Raw genomic sequence first — 10,158 nt, forward strand, 5'->3', positions numbered from 1 at the left:
AGTTTCTTTCTTCTTTGTCACCGCAGCAGAGACAGTGATACGTGGAGCGTCATCGCTCTGGCGCATCATCGCGCGTTCCTACTCCATCCGCATCTCCCTCTCTTTCGGAGCATTCGGCGCGCTCCGAAGCTTCGGCGTCGACGAGACAAGCTTCACACTCGTCTAGACACCGGCGCTCTAGTGGTGGCGGTGGCGGTTGTTGTGGGGATTCCTCCACCGATGCCTCCACACCGCCTCGTGTTCGACAAGGCTCTTTACCCTCCCCTTCTTTGCCCACCCCCACACCAGCCACAGCATCGCCATCTATGCCAAGTTTTTCACGGCTGACTGTTCCTAGCAGCCACACACCTCTACCTACTCCGCCAGGAGCCACCCCACTTGACACTCCTCGCTTCGGGGCCTAGACGCCGGTGGAGACACGTGACGTCCATACCCCCATCGACACGCCGCTAGAGACCCCTGCCGGGACACCCAGGTTCACGCGTCACCGGCCAGAGGGCTTGCCTTACTCCGTCGACTTCAGCGGCGGCATCATCATGGATGATGACGGCAAGAAGGTGATCTCGCGCATGCGTGGTCTTTGCTCTCAGCTGTTTAGACACTACATACTAAACAAATGGAGTGAAGTACCAAGTGATTTAAAAAACAGAGTCATCAGCATACTTCATGATGAGTTTCCCGTTCCAACACGGGATCACCGCTTCAATGAAGACCTGATGAAGATTCGAATGCGCGAATACTGCAAACACAAGCGTTCCGAAGTGCAAAAAGCAATCAAGCATGGGTGGAACAGGCCAGATTGGCTGGCCAAAGAAGATTGGAAGAATGCGAAGAAAGCAGCGCGCGAGAATCTTGACAAGTGGAAGCAACAAAAGGATGCAGCCAGAGCGCGAGTAAAGGCAGGGAGCTCGCACCACTTGGGGAGCGGTGGATGGGCATCATTTGAGGCCGATTTTGTAAGTGTTTTCGCATTGCTCTTTATGTTCGATAGTTTAGGGTTTATGAGTTTTTTAATTCTAACATAATGAATTCTTTGTATGTTTTGACAGTGGTCGATGACAGGACGTGATCCCACACCGTACGAGCGCAAGTACGCAGGCAGGAAGGGCTTAAACGCCCTGATGGACATTCTCAGTTCTCGCGGCGGCATGGTTAGTATTAGGGTTTACTCTTTTCTATTTTTTGTATTGTTTTATAAATGTCGTTATATGTTTATACTTACTGAAAGCTGTCCTATTGTCTTTTTTTGCAGAATCCGATAGATACGCCGCTTGGACGCGATGAGACATCTGACTAGACGACGTCAGTTTAGCCGTAGCTAGATAGCATTAGTTTAGGGTTTCTCATAGCTTATGTATCATGAGACGGATTTTATACGTCTTTTTGAACCATGTATATTATTACATTTGTCACCGCAGTTCATTTTGCCAATCAATTCTTTATGCCTATGATGTTGTACAATTGTCATTATTACATTTGCCAATCAATTCATTTTGCCTATGATGTGTACAATTGTCAATCTTACGCTTGTCAATTTTGAAAACAATGCGTCTTATGGGTGACTATTTTGGGTCTATTATCTACCCTTTCACTTTTTTTAAAAAGTGAATCAAGTACAATATGGTTGATGGGTGGCAGGGCATTCAATGCCCTGTCACCAAAAAAAAATTCTCTCGGGCGTCGCTATAACCGTTGCTATTTATGGCTCTGTAGCGTTGCTATAGACTTCTGTGTAAACGTCGCTATGACCGTCGCTATGAGCGTCGCTATATAGCGACGGTTATAGCGTCGCAGATAGCGACGCTCTCGTAGCGACGGTTTTAGCGACACCGGGGGTTATAAAAACCCAATGTATTTCCATCGCTAACAGCGTCACAAGAGCACACAACCTCTTGTAGTGTTTCTAGCCAATCAACTAAGGTCCATATTGAATATGGAAATATCCAAGAAACAAGAGATGACTCATGGATAGATGGAATTGTGGACTCTGCAATGGTTGCTCTTTTTGTTAGCAAGGTTGATAGATTTGAGGCTATTGGCAAGGCTCATACAGAAAGAGTCTTTTTCTCAGGTTCTTGTGGCAAGGATGATTAATTTATTGATAGAAACTTCATTGATGGCCTTATCACAGGTTTTTTTCCTGAGCAAAGCTATGTTTTGAAATTTTTTTGTGGTGGAGTTGTGCTAGAGAAAGCTTGTCGAAGAAGAGAAGGGAAATTGCTCTATGTAAAGATGATTTTGAAGCAATAGAGTTAGAATCTCAATGCTCTAGTCTTTTGGAGAGCGATCCGTCCTTGCAGAAGTGGTATGGTGCAAGTCAAGCATCACTTGCGAGACAAACAGTGGAGCTGGATGATAAAGAAAAAGAAGACCTTAACAATCTTGACATCGATGAGAAGCAAAGCAGTGGAGAGGATGTTGATGGAAATGAAGACAATGATAACGTAGACAACACGGATGATAGTGAAGTTCAAGAAGCTACGAATTTTGATCATCAAGGGGGGGGGAGACAATGTTGGAGAAATGAGTCCAGCTGTGGATGTTGAGTGTGCAAAAGAAAATGATGAAGATAATGAGGATGATGATGTAGGCAATGAGGATTCACAAGAGGATGAATGCAGGCAATGAGGATTCACAAGAGGATGATAGAGCCCCTCAAGACATTGTAGTAGCTGATGAAAAAGGTGCGAATGCTTCTTAGAGTATTTTTGATGCTAGGTTTAATGATGCATGCCATTATCATGTACCAACAGACTCCTAAAGTGTAAAAGGACAGGATAGTGTATTGAATTGATCAATTGTGATACTTTAGGTCCTTCAAACACTATTTTCTTAATACTATCTTGTGTCTTTATCTTGTTGTTTTAAAAAATGATGGGAGGGATCAAACTTGAGTTTGAGCCATCACAAAGCACATGTCTTTATTTAAAGTGTCAATTCACAAATCATAGCTAACATATAGATGTGTATTAAGAGTAAGAAATTTTGGTTTTGGTGAGACAATAATGAAGCATTACCATACACTAATGAGGCTCAAACTTAAGTTCAAGCCTAACAAGGAGAGATAGTGAAGCACTTGTGTATGAACTTCAATCAGAAAAGTCCTGGTTGAGTTGTTATAAGTGAGACTGGAAATTCCATATCCTAGTGTATCACTTGCATATGTTACGTGAAATCGTTGAGACTAGACATGGCTTGAGAATTAAGACTTACACTTGAAACATAAGCTTAAGGTTAAGACTTAAGCCTTAGGCATGAACGTAAGTTTGAGCCTCACCTCCAAATGTGAACTAGGTAGCATGTTAGGTGAGCATCACGTGATCATGTGTATGAGTTTCAACGACAAAAGTTCTTGTCATAGAATCCTACCTCAGTACTTCCAAGTGAAGCTCACAATTTCATATCCTATTGTAGAGATTACATATGTTAAGAAAGAGTCGTAATCTATAACAAGTAACTGAAATTTATTTTGTAGGATCGAACTTAAGTTCGAGCCTTGCCTTTGCATGTTAGTGTAGAACTACCATATGAGTCTAGTCTCATGAGCATTGTAGCAAAAAAATGTTACAAATAACAAAATAATTTTAGATTACGAAGAAAATTGGATGATACCTTGAAAAATTCATAGATAAGGGGTTTTATAAATAAGTCTTCAGTGCACATAGTATAAAAGGTTTTCACATAGTGAATGATGAAGACTAAAAGGGACTTAGGGCTTACATTTTAAACTTCAAACATAAGCATAAATTTTGAGACTTAAGTTTTAGGATTGAAACAAAAGCCTAAACTTTGAGACTTAAGCCTTAGGTTGGAGCTTAAGATTAAGTATCACTTTCAAATGTGCTTTAGGTATCATTCTAGGTGAGCATTTTTCTGCTAATGTGCTAAATGGAGTCTTTCTAGCATAAAACGTTTGGGTTAGATGATGGAAATGAAATGGATTCTATGGTTATTGAAAATCCACTAGACTATTTTCTAAATAGGTAAAAATTTGGCTTTTTTCATCTTTCAGATGAAGACAACAAAATAGAAGACGGAGATAACATATCTCAAGCAGCACAAGTACTACCCACCATTGTTGGAGAGACCTAGTTTCATAAAGGTGATCTTGTAGAGCACAAAAGTGATCTTGTAGAACAAACCTCTCAAAAAACTTCAAATGACATGACTAAAGAGAGCGATAACATGCTACCTACAATTGGAGAGTCCTAAATTCATGAAAATGACATTAGGAATAGTGAAGAGGAGATGTTGGTGGTAAAGCATCAAAGTGATTTTGTTGTGCAAAATTCTCCAAAACCTTCACACGACACTAAAAACATGCCTCAAAGAGATGAGGATGCAGAGGGTAGTGAGAAGAAGGGTGAAGCCAATGAAGAGCTCCGAGCGACTCTTGCAACCAAGGACATACAAGAAAAAATTGACAAAGGGACAGGAAAAGCAACACCAAATACAAACAAAGTCCAAAGCATTCAAGAAAGAGAGCAAGGGATTGAAGTTGGTCAGAAAAACAAAGGTACTTATTTGTCCAATGTGATTAGTATAGATATGGCCCTTTTTGGAAGATAATACAAAATTCTATTATGTTGTCTTTGCAGGTGAAATTGACATTCAAAACCAAGGATCCAGTGTGCCACAAGTAGACATCAACGTTGAGGAGCTACGTCCTGATGCACAAAAACGTAGGCCACTTGGAAGCTTATATTCTTTTGAGAGAGATGGAGATAAACTAGTCTTTCAATCTTCCCACATCGATAGAGAAATGCAATCACTTTTAGGAGACATCATTATAGATGAATATGGGAGTATGAGACATAAATAAACATGTGCAATTTACAATTGTGTGCTGCAAATATATGGTCCATTGTTTTGAGATTTATAAGTGCAAAACCTTAAATTGTTATCATTTTTTTGTATCGTATGCTGAAAATATTGCTCATGCAATCAACCTAAAGAAACATGCACTCGTTCTTGATCTTAATGGAGTTTTACTCAGCAAAAAGAATACAAGAGGCATCCATGTACAGATTGTGTCAAAATTGACCTTGGTCACACCACAATTGTTGTTCGCTCGGGTTGTTTTGAATTTTTGGATGAGATATGTCAGTACTTTCATGTTGGTATTTGGTCCACCATGCTACAAAATAATGTTTGCACTTATGTGAACACTCTTGAAAAGCATGCACATAAAAAATATCATATCTTTATGGTATGGGGACAAGAAGATTGCTACATCCATAATCTTCGAAAAGTGTATAGACCGGATAAGACTAATGTTGAGGCTATGTTTAAGCCTTTGTTGAGGGTTTGGTATCAGTGTAGGAATTTATGCAGTACAAAGAATACATTTCTCATTGATGATAGCCCTTTCAAGGGATGTATTAACCCAAAAGATAATTGCTTATATCCTGAAAGTTTTTAAGGGAGGCCTGACTATCTTCTTTGCAATGAGCTTCTAATATACCTTTTAAATCTAGATAATACAGATGACATGCGATATGTTATTTCACTCAATCGGCTAGGACCATCTCCAATCACATAGGTTCATGACCTATTTACAAAATTTCAAGACATTATGGAAGAATGGGGCATGTTCAATGTCCAAGTTCTAAGGGAAGAACTTGACAACAAATCAGTCAAAGTGGAAAGCTCATCTTGTGCATCTTCACAGCTACCATTGTCCAATAACAAGTTAAGTTATGTTCAAGAAAGTAGGGGCAAGAAAGTAGTAAATTCCTTAAGCAAGGATCCAGCTATGTTGGCATCCAATTAGTTTGGTGTGCCACTATTATCTTCAAACCAGCTGAACTTGTTAAAATTGTCTCACAAAACAAAAAATTTGAGTGATCAACATGCTATTGCTTATGTTACTAGCTTGGGGTATGGTCGTGGTCATTTCATTAGCGGAGTTGCAGCAAAAGCATACATATCAAAACTACAAAAGGCCTACTTAAAGTTATGGGTAGGACTCACTTTAGATTTATCAAAAAATATAGAAAATAAAATCAAATTTTTATCTAGTCTAGCATATTTTTTATTGCAGGTGGAAGAAAACAATGTTGGTGCACAGTGTGTTAATTGAAAATAATATCTCTTCCATTGACCATCATGCCTTTTTTTTGGAACAGGAGACTCTGAAGCATATAAATTTGATTTCAAATGTACAAAGCATTTACTATTGAGGTGGCACATGTCATTGAGGGCTCATAGGCCTAGAAGGAAACTGATTCCACCGCCCTCAGATACTGTACAGAAACAAAGAAGATTATTGATCCTTGAACTCAATGGTGTTTTACTTAAGACCATTGAAATGCAACATGGTGATGTATGCCCAGATTGGGGAAAACATATGCATTTCGTTGAAGAGAGTACAAATGTGTGGCATTTTATTCGCAAAGATGCATTCACTTTCCTTGATTTTTGTATGCAATGGTTTGAGGTGTGGATTTGGAGTACTAATAGATTGCAAAGGACTTGTCATATTCTTGAGTTATGCTTTCCATAACACCATCAAAAATTAATGTCATAGCAGGACAGGCAGCATGCCAAAAGACAGATCTTCTAATTGGATATCAATTTGTATACCACAAGAACTTGTATGTAGCATGGAGAATTTTTCATGATTTGGATGGAAATAATACCTTAATTTTTTACGAGGCCCTTTACAGTGTAATGTGGAATATGCCCGGAACCTACTTGATTTTTCCAAAAATGTGGAATCAATCAATAGAAGAGCTTGAAAGTTTTTTGGAGAGAACAATCACTGCATGGTTACTTGGCTGGATCTATGCAAGGGACAAACGAGAGTATACTTGCAATATGTTGGTAAATGAAGCAGCTTGCGATAGAGAAGCCTTGTACGTATTGGAGCAATACATGAGAAAACGCAAAGTTTGATGATGTATTTATAGTCATTGAGCCTCTTGACATAGTATCATTTTCTCGGACGAGTTGTACAATACTTGGATCCATGTAAATATGTGAATTGAATTTTATTTTTTATCTTGGTGTTTCTAAACACCACACTATTTTGAGGTCCCTTCAATTCTAAAATTTGTTTTTGATTATTGTAGATTCTTTTTATGAGTGTTGATATAGCCAATTCTTTAACGTTAATGTCTCAAATCTGAGCTACTGATTCAAAGAATTTTTTCTACATGAATAATGTTGTATAATGCAAATTGAGTTTAGTGCCATGCTTCCCTCATTCTTTTGATGTCATTGTAGTTGATGCATATAAGTATGTATATAAATACACATATCCCTATAGATATGTGTTAAGGGGTATATGAAACATAGAGTGTAACCGTGAATAGATGATAGCTCAAACTACACAAAAATACTAAGTTTTTTAATAGCGTTATAAGAAATGGGACTTGAATAATTCCCAAAATTCCTAAATAGGTCTTAGTGGGACCTTCTCGCCAGTAGCCAGCACCGAGCGGCAAGTATCCGAGCCCTCGCACAACTGTAGCAAGATGAGGTAGGACTCAACGACAGAAAACCTGCAAAAGCTGGAATGCTCCCGGCCACTCAACGTGAAAACGTGCAAAAGAGTGCTCTCGGCCAAAAATTCATCCTCGATTTCATAATCTAGGTTTCACACTTTTAGGGCAAGCTTTAAGCTATTACATCGGACACTAGAACCTCCAGAGTCCACACTCCAATTTGTGGTCGTGTCACTTATTTTTATTGGTAATTTTTAATATTTTTCAAAAATATTTGAAGGCCTATGAAAATGCATGCCTCGCCTGGAAGAAATTACTTTGCTAGAATAATTGATAAACACGTCAGATAATTAAGAGGATAATCATGATGTTATGTCCCCAGATAAAGAAGAGGATGTGTCATCTACGCCACGTAAAGCCAAGGCGAGAGGAGCATTACAAATATGAGGGTGGGAGGCTAGAAAAGCATGCCTATTTTGCTAGAATAATTGCAGATGCATCATCCCATCCTCATATTGTAATTTTCAATATGAGTTATTGGTAATTTTCAATATTTTTCAAAAATATTTAAGGGCCTATGAAAATGCATGCCTTGCCTAGAAGAAATTACTTTGCTAGAATAATTGATAAACGCGTCAGATAATTAAGAAGATAATCATGATGTTATGCCCCTAGATAATTAAGAGGATGTGTCATCTAAGCCACGTAAAGCCAAGGCCAGATGAGCATTACAAATATGAGGGTGGGAGGCTAGGAAAGCATGCGTACTTTGCTATTTTGCTAGACGTGTCACTTTGAATCATGAATAATTGCAGACGCATCATCTCATCATTCTTGTGATAGCCAATATCTGCTCATGATTAGCCTACCTTTGCATAGCCAATCATGATGTTATGTCCCCAGATAATAAAGAGGATGTGTTGTCTAAGCCACATAAAGCCAAGTCTAGAGGAGCATTACATTTGTAGACGCCCAACATATATATTATGAGATATGAGACCGCTTCCATTGTCTATTTTTAGGGTGGCTACGTCTCCAGATTAGATTACCTCCATCTATGATAATGACCAAGGACTTTTCCACAACTAGTATCATAGCAAGAATACTAAGAAGTCGAAGAGAATATGAGGGCACTACAAGATTAGTGTAGAATATGCCTCATGCATGTATGCAGTGCAACAAGCACGTCATGGTGACAATACCTAGATAGTGCTGCTTGTGGAGGCACGGGATCTACAATATCAAGATGTGGAAAAATATGAGGGTGGGAGGCTAGAAAATCATGCGTACTTTTCTAGAATAATTGCTAGACGCATCACTTTGAATCATGAATAATTGCAGACTCAACATCTCATCATTTTTGTGATAGCCAATATCTTCTCATGATTGGCCTACCTTTGCATAGCCAATCATGATGTTATGTCCCCAGATAAATAAGAGGATGTGTCATCTAAACCACGTAAAGCCAAGGCCAGAGGAGCATAACATTTGTAGATGCCCAATGTATATATTATGAGAGTGATACTGCTTCCACTATTTGTTTCGAGGGGGGACTACGTCTCTAGATTAGATTACCTCCCTCTATGATAATGACCAAGGAATTTTCCACAACTCGTATCATAGCAAGAATACTAAGAAGGCAAAGAGATTATGAGGACACTACAAGATTAGTGTAGAATATGCCTCATGCATGTATGCAGTGCAACAAGCACGTCATGGTGATAATACCTAGATAGTATTTCTTGCAGAGGCGCGGGATCTATAATATCAAGATGTGGAAAAATATGAGGGTGGGAGGCTAGGAAAGCATGCGTACTTTGCTAGAATAATTGCTAGAAGTGTCACTTCGAATCATGAATAATTGTAGACGCATCATCTCATCATTTTTGTGATAGCCAATATCTGCTCATGATTAGCCTACCTTTGCATAGCCAATTATGATTTTATATCTCCAGATAATTAAGAGGATGTGTCATCTAAGCCACGTAAATCCCAGGCCATAGGAGCATTACATTTGTAGACGCCCAATGTATATATTATGAGATATGAGACCGCTTCCACTGTTTGTTTTGAGGGGGGCTACGTCTCCAGAAAAGATTACCTCCCTCTATGATAATGACCAACAAATTTTTCACAACTCATATCATAGCAAGAATACTAAAAGTTCAAAGAGAATATGAGGGCACTACAAGATGAGTGTAGAATATGCCTCATGCATGTATGCAGTGCAACAAGCACGTCATGGTGATAATACCTAGATAGTATTTCTTGCAGAGGTGCGGGATCTATAATATCAAGATGTGGAAAAATATGAGGTTGGGAAGCTAGGAAATCATGCATAATTTCCTAGAATAATTTCTAGATGTGTCACTTTGAATCATGAATGATTGAAGACGCATCATCTCATCGTTTTTGTGATAGCCAATATCTGCTCATGATTAGCCTACCTTTGCATTAGGAAATTTCGGAGGTCATTTGGAGGGCCTTCTAAGAAAATGTATTTTTTGCACTCTCTCTCTAGAAAAAAATGGCAAATAAAAGAGCTGGGTCTTTCATAGTAAAAGTTCAAAAAGTGTACTTTAAGTAGATTCCTTACTCTTCTGAACATTCGTTCGTAGTGATTGAGGGATAATCCTCTTTTCAGTTGCATTGAATGAACCTCGTCAATATTGGAGGGAATGAGGCTTAACATGGAGGGACGAAGGCGCAG

The sequence above is a fragment of the Adiantum capillus-veneris genome, chromosome 11 (genome assembly GCF_014529385.1).
Source record: "Adiantum capillus-veneris isolate H3 chromosome 11, ASM1452938v2, whole genome shotgun sequence".
NCBI lineage: Eukaryota > Viridiplantae > Streptophyta > Polypodiopsida > Polypodiales > Pteridaceae > Adiantum > Adiantum capillus-veneris.